The following is an 11,641-nucleotide window of genomic DNA, read 5'->3' on the forward strand; positions in this document are numbered from 1 at the left end:
AAGTCAGTTGGCCCTGAATGGATTCCAGGAATGCTGCCTGAGTCAATCTACAGCAGTGATTGCAGTCTTTTAAATAACAATGTTTTGAGGTAGAACTTGGTTTTGAAGTTAGCAGTCAAAGTAATGAGTTTCATCATGGCATCTTTATACATTGTATCATTAGACTTTAGAATTGGGTTTCTCACTCGGTTTTCTATTTGTGGTGTTAAATCCTGTATTTACTTGTTACTTTTTCTAATTGTACCTATTTTGTATTCTTATTCACCATGACTTTCCTCCTAAATTGTGTTGTCTTTGTATTTGAGACAAGGTGTATTCCAGGCAGGGCTGGAATTTTCTCTGATTCATGGTTGACCTTGATGTTCTGGTCCTCCTGCTTTCACTCAGTAGTCAGTTGCTGGCCAGTGCTGCTGTGCCCACTTTATGTGGTCTTGGTGACTGAGTTCAGAGACCTGTGCAGCTACGCACACAAGCAGTCTCCGTTACATCCTTAGTGCCTGCTTTTTGGGAATTTTTTGGAGACAAGATCTTACTGCATAGGCTAGGCTAGCCTCAAACTCACATTTTACTATAGCCTTTCAGATGTTTCGATTATGGGTATGGATCACATTTTTACTTCCCAGGATCTTTTAATACTAAAACAAAAAGATTTATTTATTTTTATTTTATGGGTATGGTGCTTGCCTGCATGCATATATGTGTGTATGTGTACTATGTGAACTGGAGTTACATTTTGTGGGTGCTGGGAAGGTTCTGGGAAGCAAACCTGGGTCCTGTACAAGATTAGTAAGTACTTTATCTGTTGATCCATCTTTCCAGTCCCTAAAAGAATTTTTAATCCAAATTGGTGTTTCACTTTGCCCTCTCTGTTCTAAAATTATATCAATCATAAACTTTTCATGTTTAGGGATCCTTGAGATGATCCAGTTCATCTTCTTTGTTATTTTTCTTTAATTTAGGGCAGGTTAAGAAAATAATACCCATTTAGTAATTTGCATCTGAGTTTGAAGCTTTTTTATTAGCTCTGTAATCTTAGACTTACTGCATTCTCAAAACTTACTTCTTTGTCTAAAATAATATCTTGAAGAGTGGCTGTATGAGTCAAGTAAGAGGACAGCAGAATGGCTTAGCAAGTAAAGACTGTGCTGCTAAGCCTGGAGACCTGGTTTGATCCCCAGGACCTGTATGGTGGAGGGAGACATGACTCCCCAAAGTTGTCCTCTCATGTCCACATGTGTACTGTAGGGCCCATACACACACAACATGTAATTAAAAAATTAAAAAACCACTCCAGAAAGATGGCTCAGTGGGTAAAGGTGTGTACTTACCACCAAGTATACCAACAACCTGGCTGTGATCCATGGGACCCACATGATGACCCAGGGGAGCTGTCGCCTGCATACTGTCTCATTCTTGCACCCGCTCCTCCCATCTCCCTCCAAAAGTAAGTAAGTAAATGTCATTTAGAAAAAGTTGAACAAGGAGCAACAGAGAGGCTGTTGGAATTCAGGGGTTGTTTTAACAATTGTCTTAGGCCAGTTATGGTAGCACAAGCCTTTAATACCAGTACTCGGGAGAAAGACCTCTGTGGATTCAAGGCTAGCCTAGTTTTATATACTGACTTCTGGGTTAGCAAGATTATACAGAGAGAGACCCTGTCTCAAAAAAGAAAAATGTTTTTAATGGGAAAAAAAAAAGGACTTAGGAAATCCACGTATTGTCTAACATGTTAAAGGTTCTCAGTCCTTATTATCCTCCCCGTTGCCCTCAGGAAATGCTCTCCATTTGATTACATGAATGAATCATGGAACAGTTGGACGGTGCTAAGTTAGTTTTAGATGTGAACTTTCTCAGTTTTATGCTGACATCAGCTACACTTCTCCAAGTGATATTGTCATGGCAACTGCAGGTTGTATGGGAGTTGAAGCCAGTTTCCTTCCAGCTTTCCAGCTGACATAAGAAGCAGAACGTACTGGGTAAGTGCAGACCTACTTACTAGCTCACCTATTAGTGATACTCAGTTAGTTCTGCTGCTGACTGCTGCTGGTCTTTGAAATTTCACCATTGCTGTTTATAACCTGACATATCTTCAGAAGCTTTGATTTATGGCTTAAATCATCCTCTAGAACATGTGAAGTATTTTTCCTAAAATGGTCTTACCTGTTAGTCATGCATCTAAGTCATGCATCTAAGATGATGCACCATGGGTTCTTGTTTGCTGTTTGTGGTTTTTTTTTTTTTTTTTTTAAATTTTTATTGGATGTTTTATTTACATTTCCTATGTTGTCCCCTTACCCCATCCCCCACCCACCCAGGAACCCCCAATCCCCTCACCCCTCCTCCTTCTTCTCTGTGGATGTAACCTCTATCTACACCCCCCCACTCCCACCTCCCCACCCTCAAAATTCCCACCCCCTGGGGCATCCAGCCTTCATGAGGTCAAGGTTCTCTTCTTCCACCTATGCCCAGCAGGGCCCTCCACTCTTACATATTCAACTGAAGCGCTGGATCCCTCCCTAAGTGCTTCCAGGCTGGTGGTTTAGACCCTGGGAGCTGTGGTTGGTTGATATTGTTGCTCTCCTCATGGTGCCGCAAATCCTTTCAGCTCTCCTTCAGTCTTCACTCTAACTCCTCTATTGAGAACCCCATGATCAGTTCAATGGCTAGTTGTGAACATCTGCCTCTGAGTATGTCAGACTCTTGAAGACCTCTGAGGAGATATCCATATCAGGCTCTTATCAGCATGCACTTCCTGACTTCCACATCAGCATCTACCTTTGGTGATTGCACATGGGATAGATACTCAGGTGGAGTGGTCTTGAGACGGCCCCTCCTTCAGTTTCTGTCCCTCACTTTGTCTCCATATTTGCTCCCTTGAGTATTTTGTTGCTCCTTCTAAGAAGGACCGAATCACCCCAACTTGGTCTTCCTTCTTTATGGGCTTCATGTGGCCTGTGAGTTGCATCTTGGGCATTTCAAGGTTCTGGGCTAATATCCAATAATCAGTGAATACCATGTGTGTTCTTTTGTGATTGGCTTACCTCACTCAGGATGATAATTTCTAGTTCCATCCATTTACCTAGGAACCTCTCGAATTCATTGTTTTTAATAGCTGAGTAATACTCCATTGTGTAAATATACCACATTTTTTGAATCCATTCCTCAGTTGAAGGACATCTGGGTTCTTTCCAGCTCCTGGCTATTATAAATAAGGCTGCTATGAACATAGTTGAGCATATGTCCTTGTTATATGTTCGAGCATCTTCTGGGTATATGCCTAGGAGTGGTATAGCTGGATCCTCAGGTAATGCTATGTCCAATTTTCTGAGGAACCGCCAGACTGATTTCCAAAGTGGTTGCACCATCTTGCAGTCCCACCAACAATGGAGGAGTGTTTCTCTTTCTCCACACCCTCGCCAGCATCTACTATCACCTGAGTTTTTAATCTTAGCCATTCTGACTGGTGTGAGATGGAATCTCAGGGTTGTTTTGATTTGCATTTCCCTGACGACTAAGGATGCTGAACATTTCTTTAGGTGCTTCTCAGCCATTCGAGTTTCTTCCGTTGAAAATTCTTTGTTAAGCTCTATACCCCATTTTTTAATAGGGTAATTTGGTTGTCTGAAGTCTAATTTCTTGAGTTCTTTGTATATATTGGATATTAGCCCTCTATCAGATGAAGGATTGGTAAAGATCTTTTCCCAATTTGTTGGCTGTCATTTTGTCCTATTGACAGTGTCCTTTGCCTTACAGAAACTTTGCAATTTTATGAAGTCCCATTTGTCAATTCTGGATCTTAGAGCATATGCCATTGGAGTTCTGTTCAGGAACTTTTCCCCTGTGCCCAAGTATTCAAGGCTCTTCCCCACCTTCTTTTCTATTAGTTTCAGTGTATTTGGTTTTATGTGGAGGTCCTTTATCCACTTAGACTTGAGCTTTGTACAAGGGGATAAGAATGGATCAATTTTCATTCTTCTACATGTTGTCCTCCAGTTGAACCAGCACCATTTGTTGAAAATGCTGTCCTTTTTCCACTGGACAGTTTTAGCTCCTTTGTCAAAGATCAAGTGACCATAAGAGTGTGGGTTCATTTCTGGGTCTTCAATTTTATTCCATTGATCTTCCTGCCTGTCTCTGTACCAATACCAGGTAGTTTTTATCACTATTGCTTTGTAGTACAGCTTGAGGTCAGGGATGGTGATTCCTCCAGAAGTTCTTTTATTGTTGAGAATAGTTTTCGCTATCCTGGGTTTTTTGTTATTCTATATGAATTTGAGAATTTCCTTTTCAAACTCTGTGAAGAATTGAGTTGGGATTTTAATGGGGATTGCATTGAATCTGTAGATTGCTTTTGGCAAGATGGCCATTTTTATTATATTAATCCTGCCAATCCATGAGCATGGGAGATCTTTCCATCTTCTGAGATCTTCTTCAATTTCTTTCTTCAGAGACTTGAAGTTCTTGTCATACAGGTCTTTCACTTGCTTGGTTAGATTCACACCAAGGTATTTTATATTATTTGCAACTATTGTGAAAGGTGTCATTTCCCTAATTTCTTTTTCAGTCTGTTTATCTTTCATGTAGAGGAAGGCTACTGATTTGTTTGAGTTGATTTTATAACCAGCCACTTTGCTGAAGTTGTTTATCAGGTTTAGGAGTTCTCTGGTGGAAGTTTGGGGGTCTCTTAAGTATACTATCATATCATCTGCAAATAGCGATATTTTGACTTCTTCCTTTCCTATTTGTATCCCTTTGACTTCTTTTTGTTGTCTAATTGCTCTGGCTAGGACTTCCAGTACTATATTGAATAGGTAGCGGGAGAGTGGGCAGCCTTGTCTAGTCCCTGATCGTAGTGGCATTGCTTCAAGTTTCTCTCCATTTAGCTTGATGTTGGGTACTGGTTTGCTGTAAATTGCTTTTACTATGTTTAGGTAGGGGCCTTGAATTTCTGATCTTTCCAAGACTTTTATCATGAAGGGATGCTGAATTTTGTCAAATGCTTTCTCAGCATCTAGTGAGATGATCATGTGGTTTTTTTCTTTAAGCTTGTTTATATAGTGGATTACATTGATGGTTTTCCGAATATTGAACCATCCCTGCATTCCTGGGATAAAACCTACTTGATCATGATGGGTGATTGTTTTGATGTGTTCTTGGATTCGGTTTGCTAGAATTTTATTGAGTATTTTTGCATCGATGTTCATAAGGGAGATTGGTCTAAAGTTCTCTTTCTTTGTCAGGTCCTTGTGGGGTTTGGGTATGAGTGTAATTGTAGCTTCATAGAACGAATTGGGTAGTGTTCCTTCTGTCTCTATTTTGTTGAATAGTTTGAAGAGAATTGGTATTAGGTCTTCCTTGAAGGTCTGATAGAATTCAGCACTAAAACCATCTGGTCCTGGGCTTTTTTTAGTGGGGAGACTTTTAATGACTGCTGCTATTTCCTGAGGGGTTATGGGACTATTTAGATGGTTTATCTGCTCCTGGTTTAACTTTGGTACCTGGTATCTGTCTAGGAAATTGTCCATTTCATCCAGGTTTTCCAGTTTTGTTGAGTATAGGCCTTTGTAGTAGGATCTGATGATTTTTTGAATTTCTTCAGTTTCTGTTGTTATGTCTCCCTTTTCAGTTCTGATTTTATTAATTTGGATACTGTCTCTGTGCCCTCTGGTTAATCTGGCTAAGGGTTTATCTATCTTGTTGATTTTTTCAAAGAACCAGCTCCTGGTTTTATTGATATTTTGTATTGTTTTTTCTGTTTCTATTTGGTTGATTTCAGCCCTGAGTTTGATTATTTCCTGCCTTCTACTCCTCCTGGGTGTATTTGCTTCTTTTTGTTCTAGAGCTTTTAGTTGTGCAGTCAAGTTGTTAGTGTGTGCTCTTTCCAGTTTCTTTTTGTAGGCACTTAGAGCTATGAGTTTTCCTCTTAGCACTGCCTTAATGGAGTCCCACAAGTTTTGGTATGATGTGTCCTCATTTTCATTGAATTCTAAAAAGTCTTTAATTTCTTTCTTTATTTCTTCCTTGACCAAGTCATCATTGAGTAGAGAGTTGTTCAGTTTCCATGTGCACGTGGGTTTTCCATTGGTTTTGTCATTTTTAAAGACCAGTCTTATTCCGTGGTGATCTGATAAGATGCAAGGGATTATTTCAATCTTTTTGTATCTGTAGAGGGTTGTTTTGTGACCAATTATATGGTCTATTTTGGAGAAGGTACCATGAGGTGCTGAGAAAAAGGTATATTCTTTTGTTTTAGGATGAAATGTTCTATAGATGTCTGTTAAGTCGATTTGGTTCATAACTTCTGTTAATGTCAAAGTGTCTAGGTTTAGTTTCTGTTTCATGATCTGTCCATTGCTGAGAGTGGGGTGTTGAAATCCCCCACTATTATTGTGTGAGGTGTAATGTGTGTTTGGAGCTTTAGTAAAGTTTCTTTTATGTATGTAGGTGCCCTTGCATTTGGAGCATAGATGTTCAGAATTGAGAGTTCACCTTGGTAGATTTTTACTTTGATGAGTATGAAGTGTCCTTCCTTATCTTTTTTGATTAATTTTGGATGAAAATCAATTTTATTTGATATTAGGATGGCTATTCCAGCTTGTTTCTTGGGACCATTGGCTTGGAAAATTGTTTTCCACCCTTTTATTCTGAGGTAGTGTCTGTCTTTGTCACTGAGGTGCGTTTCTTGTATGCAGCAAAATTCTGGGTCTTGTTTGTGTATCCAGTCTGATAGTCTGCGTCTTTTTATTGGGTAATTGAGACCATTGATGTTAAGAGATATTAAGGAAAAATGATTGTGGCTTCCTGTTATTTTTGTTATTAGAGGTAAAGTTATGTTTGTATAGTTATCTTCTTTTGGGGTTGTTGGAAGATTACTTCCTTGCTTTTTCTAGGTTGTAGTTTCTCTCCTTGTGTTGGCGTTTTCCATCAATTATCCTTTGAAGTGCTGGGTTTGTGGGAAGATATTGTGCAAATTTGGTTTTGTCATGGAATATCTTGGTTTCACCATCTATAGTGATTGAGAGTTTTGCTGGATATAGTAATCTGGGCTGGCAATTGTGTTCTCTTAGGGTCTGTATGATGTCAGTCCAGGCTCTTCTGGCTTTTATAGTCTCTGGTGAGAAGTCTGGTGTAATTCTTATAGGTCTGCCTTTGTATGTTACTTGACCTTTTTCCCTTACTGCTTTTAGTATTTTTTCTTTGTTTTGTGCATCTGATGTTTTGATTATTATGTGACGGGAGGTATTTCTTTTCTGGTCTAGTCTATTTGGTGTTCTGTAGGCTTCTTGTATGTTTATGGGCATCTTGTTCTTTAGGTTAGGGAAGTTTTCCTCAATTATTTTGTTGAAGATATTTACTGGCCCTTTAAGTTGGGAATCTTCACTGTTTGTGTGTTTATGGGTAGTACTTTGCTAATGTAACCTGAGCATGGACAGTCATTTAAAAAGTGATTATAGTAAAAGTCTACAGGAAGCTTTAAGTTGTTAAATAAAAAATAGTTCCCAGCTATCAAAGAAGTTCAGGCAAGAGTATTGTTAAATCTTATTTCTAATTCTAACTCTGTCCCTTGTAATTTCTATGATCTTGACAGCTTGACAAGTTTCTGCTTTTAAGTTTCCTTGTACATAAGGAAGGCAGTACCAAAATCTGCGTACTTTGTTCCAATAATCACTGTGTAGCCATGTAATCAGCAGAGACTAGATATACATAGGAAACACACAGTACTTTGCATTCATCAGGAATGTTCTTTTCAATCTCATTTTCCATTCATTTTCTAAACATTTAGAAGCTATATATTCAAGGGAGAATATAAATGTTTAACATTTAGAATTAAAATTAAAATTTTGTTAAAATTGATAATAATAAGTAATTTATTTTGGTCTACCCAAAGTGTTTTAGCAAAAATGGTTGTATGTCTGACAGATATTGGTTTGAAACTTCCATTTGCAGTGTTGGTGTCAGGGCTGTAGGCAAATTATTTACACTATCTGTAAACTATTTGGATTAATGGGTAAGAATGCTTGTGCAAGCAAGAGGACCTGAGTTTGGACCCCAGCACCCATGTATAAAGCAGGGAATGGCTGTTTTTGTAACCCCAGCATGGGATTTGTTTTTAGCCAAGGCTGGCCATGAATTCATGATGAGCTTTCTGGAATTTTGATGTGAAGTCCATTTATCAATTTTCGCCATATAATCTTATCTTCATGTTAACAAATGCTTATATAGTCTGTGAATTTATATAAGCAAATGATAAAGAAATAAATAGGTTTCAATAAAACTATAGATTTTAAAGCAGAAAGGGTAATCAATACAGATAATACTTATGGAAGTTGAGTATGATGGCACATACTTGTAATTTCGCATTAGGGAGACTGGACAAGAGAGTTACCATTGAATTAGCTGCCACCCTGGGCTACAAATGGACACTAGGCCTGCTAGCAAGCACTACACAGGAAGACCCTATCAAAATAACTCTTCTCCCTATTCTGCAAGAAAAAAAGTATAAACAAACCAAAACAAACAAGAAAAAAAACAAAAACAAAAAGAAGGTCTTAGAGTTAACCCAGGCCAGCCAGGTGTCATAAGATCCTGTTTCAAAACAAAAAAAAAATATTATAGACATTCAGGTGTTTCTTCAGAGGAGTGGTTCTCAACCTGTGGGTCATGACCCCTTCAGGGATTGAATGACATTTTCACCCTTTAAGGAGTCACATATCAGATGTCTTGCATATCACATATTTACATTGTGATTCATAACTAGCAAATTACACTACGAAGTAGCAACGAAACTAATTTTTTGGTTGGGATCACCACAGCATGAGGAGCTGTATTAAAGAGTCACAGCGCTAGGAAGGTGAGAACCACTGCTTTGAGGTGATATAAATTAAAAAAAAAAATTAAAGGTCTCAGTATTTAGTTCAGGCTAGCCTCAAATTTATGGTTCTCTTGCTTTAGCCTTAGTTGCTAGGATTATAGGTATGTGCTACCATATCTACTACGGAACTTCCTTTTTAGGTGAGTTTTTCTAAGATTTTACTTTCTTTTTCTCTGTTATCACAGCTGGGAATTGAATATAGTGCACATGCTGGGCAAGCTCTCTGCCATTTAAAGTTTTTAAATATGAAGGTCAGAATCAATATGAATAACCAACAGATTATATACTAAATTGTGTAATATAAATAGTAATCTTTAGTAATTTTTGGAGTTATTTTTATCTCTAAGATGATTTTTGTTGTCATTGAATGACTTTGTGTCATACGGTGCTGTCTACTTAGACAGGGTCCCTCTGTAGCTCTGACTGTCCTGGAACTCACTCTGTAGCCCAGGCTGGCCTCAGACTTAGAACCAACTGCTTCTGCTTCTGGGATTAAAGGCATACATGTGCTACCACCTTCTGGCCTTTAAAAAATGTTTTAAAAAAGCATTTTATTGTGTGTGTGAGACAGTGCATGTGTGGGAATCAGAGGGCAACTTTGAGAACTGGGTTCTCTCTACCATATGAGTTTTAGGGATTGAATGCAGATCACCAGGTTTACCAGCAAGCCCCTTTACATATGAGTCTGTTCGACAGCTTTTGTGGGACAGGGGCATCAGTTTTGGCTGTAGTAGAGTTTGCAAGTGATAATCTTCTGTACTAATTGGAACTGTGCTTAAATGCAGATGAGGAAATAAAATATTGACTCAAGTTCATTGCTGTTTCTTTTCTTTTTTTTTTTTTTTTTTAAGAATTATTTATTTTATGTATATGAGTACACTATTGCTCTCTTCAGACACACCAGAAGATGGCATCAGATCCCATTACAGGTGTTGTGAGCCACCATGTGGTTGCTGGGAATTGAACTCAGGACCTCTGGAAGAGCAGTCAGTGCTCTTAACCACTGAGCCATCTCTCCAGCCCTCATTGCTGTTTCTAATTCAACATATTGATAAAGGAAAAGAAGCCAGGGAAAGTTTGGAGGTTAAGTTTTATATTGTGAAATCTCAACAGAATGATTTATGCATACTTAAATATAGCAAGTGATCTGACTAAAACACGATTCCTGTGGGGATTATTTAAATACACTCTGAAGTTCTTGGTGTTTCAGCTCTGGTCTTGCTGCTGAGATCAAGGCCGATGTTCATTCACATGGAAATGGTCATGCATTTCCCCAAGAAACAGCTTGGTTCTAGTAGAACTCTGAATTCTCATTCATTATTCATTAAACAACCATTTTAAGCTCGAAATAGAAAGCAAGTACTATGCAGCACATTGTGTTTAAGCAATCCAAGATAAATAAGACAATTATGATACAATTTGTAATCTTAAATTTATGAACTTTTTTTTCTTCTGTCTTTGAAGAACATAAAACATGTAGTTGAAAGTTATCTAAATGGTTTTATTTAATTTCCAGTGGTTCTTAGTAGGCACGTTATAGGCTTAATTGGTCTTTGTTTATTGCCACAGCATTAGCTTTATTTTATCATTTCAAAAATTATTTCTCAAATTTTGTAGTGAACTGTAAGTCTCCCTGGAGACTACAGTCTGTATACAAGTTGGAGACTGTATTTGTGGTAGAGTGGAACAGTGCTTGCTTCAGCATTACTGAGTTAATGTATAGTTGGTACAAAGTTTTCCCTTCCAGTGACTAATTTGTTTAATGAGAGTGAATGATTGATTGTGGCAAGTGAAAGTATAAAACATGAGTGTTCTTTAGACACACCATTCTTCAGTATGGTAGGTAACTACTTTTCAGTAAGTTCTTTTTTAAAATCTTGGATATGGAACTTAGATGGTCACCCTTCTCTTTTGTTGTTATTTTTTGTTTTTTGTTCTTTGCTTTATTGAGACAGGGTCTCATGTAGCCCAGCCTGGCCTCAAACTTGGCATATAGCCAAGAATAACCTTGCATTTCTGATCCTCCTGCCTTCTAAGTGTTGGTGTTACAGACAATGCCTTGCATTTGACACTTCATTAAAATTTTTTAATAAATCAATCTTTCTTCCTTTTTTTGAGACAGGGTTTCTCTGTGTAGCCCTGGCTGTCCTGTAATTTGCTCTGTTGACCAGACTGGCCCTGAACTCAGAGATCTGCTTGCTTCTGCCTCCTGAGTGCTAGGATTAAAGGAGTGCTCCAGCACCTCCCAGCTTGATACTTTTTAAAAGTAAGGATACATGAACAGGGCTTTGAATCTTTGAATATACTAGATAAATGTTACTATGATAATTGAATATTTTGATAAGGAAACAATTGTAGTTGTTTAAAAACTAAAAATAACATTAATAAAGTTAACAACTTTATTAATGATATTTATATTCAACATTGCAGTACGTGCTATAGGTACATTAGCTTTTAGAAATGATCCCTAGATTTTGTCTGCAGGTATGTAATTGTACCATATGTGCTCAATACCCATAGGGACCAGAATCCGTTGGAACTGGATTCACTGACTGTTGTGAGTCACCGTGTGGGTGCTGGGAACTGGACCAGGTCCAGTGCAAGAGCCATTATCTTATTCATGCTTTGTAAACATTTCATAAAAGGGATACTATTATCATACCCACTTTATAGACTAGACAATCAAGGGACTGAAACCCAAGGTTTCTGCTGTTAGTGTAATTTTCTTTCTTTCTTTCTTTCTTTCTTTCTTTCTTTCTTTCTTTCTTT

General features: G+C 38.0%; 1 protein-coding gene across 4 annotated transcripts in view; it reads left to right on the plus strand.

Annotated features, from left to right (window-relative positions):
- Nucleotides 1-11,641, plus strand: part of Shld2 (shieldin complex subunit 2) — a 73,372-nt gene that overhangs the window by 12,901 nt on the left and 48,830 nt on the right. The window contains exon 1 of one of the 4 annotated variants that reach the window (XM_028789129.1): nt 1,910-1,976. The exons of the other annotated variants lie outside the window; for them this stretch is intronic. The gene's annotated coding sequence lies outside the window, so the exon portion shown is untranslated. Of the gene's footprint in view, nt 1-1,909; nt 1,977-11,641 lie in introns of those variants that run through there. 4 annotated transcript variants of the gene reach the window in all.

This window comes from Grammomys surdaster, unplaced genomic scaffold (assembly GCF_004785775.1).
Source record: "Grammomys surdaster isolate TR1022 unplaced genomic scaffold, NIH_TR_1.0 125789, whole genome shotgun sequence".
Classification (NCBI taxonomy): domain Eukaryota; kingdom Metazoa; phylum Chordata; class Mammalia; order Rodentia; family Muridae; genus Grammomys; species Grammomys surdaster.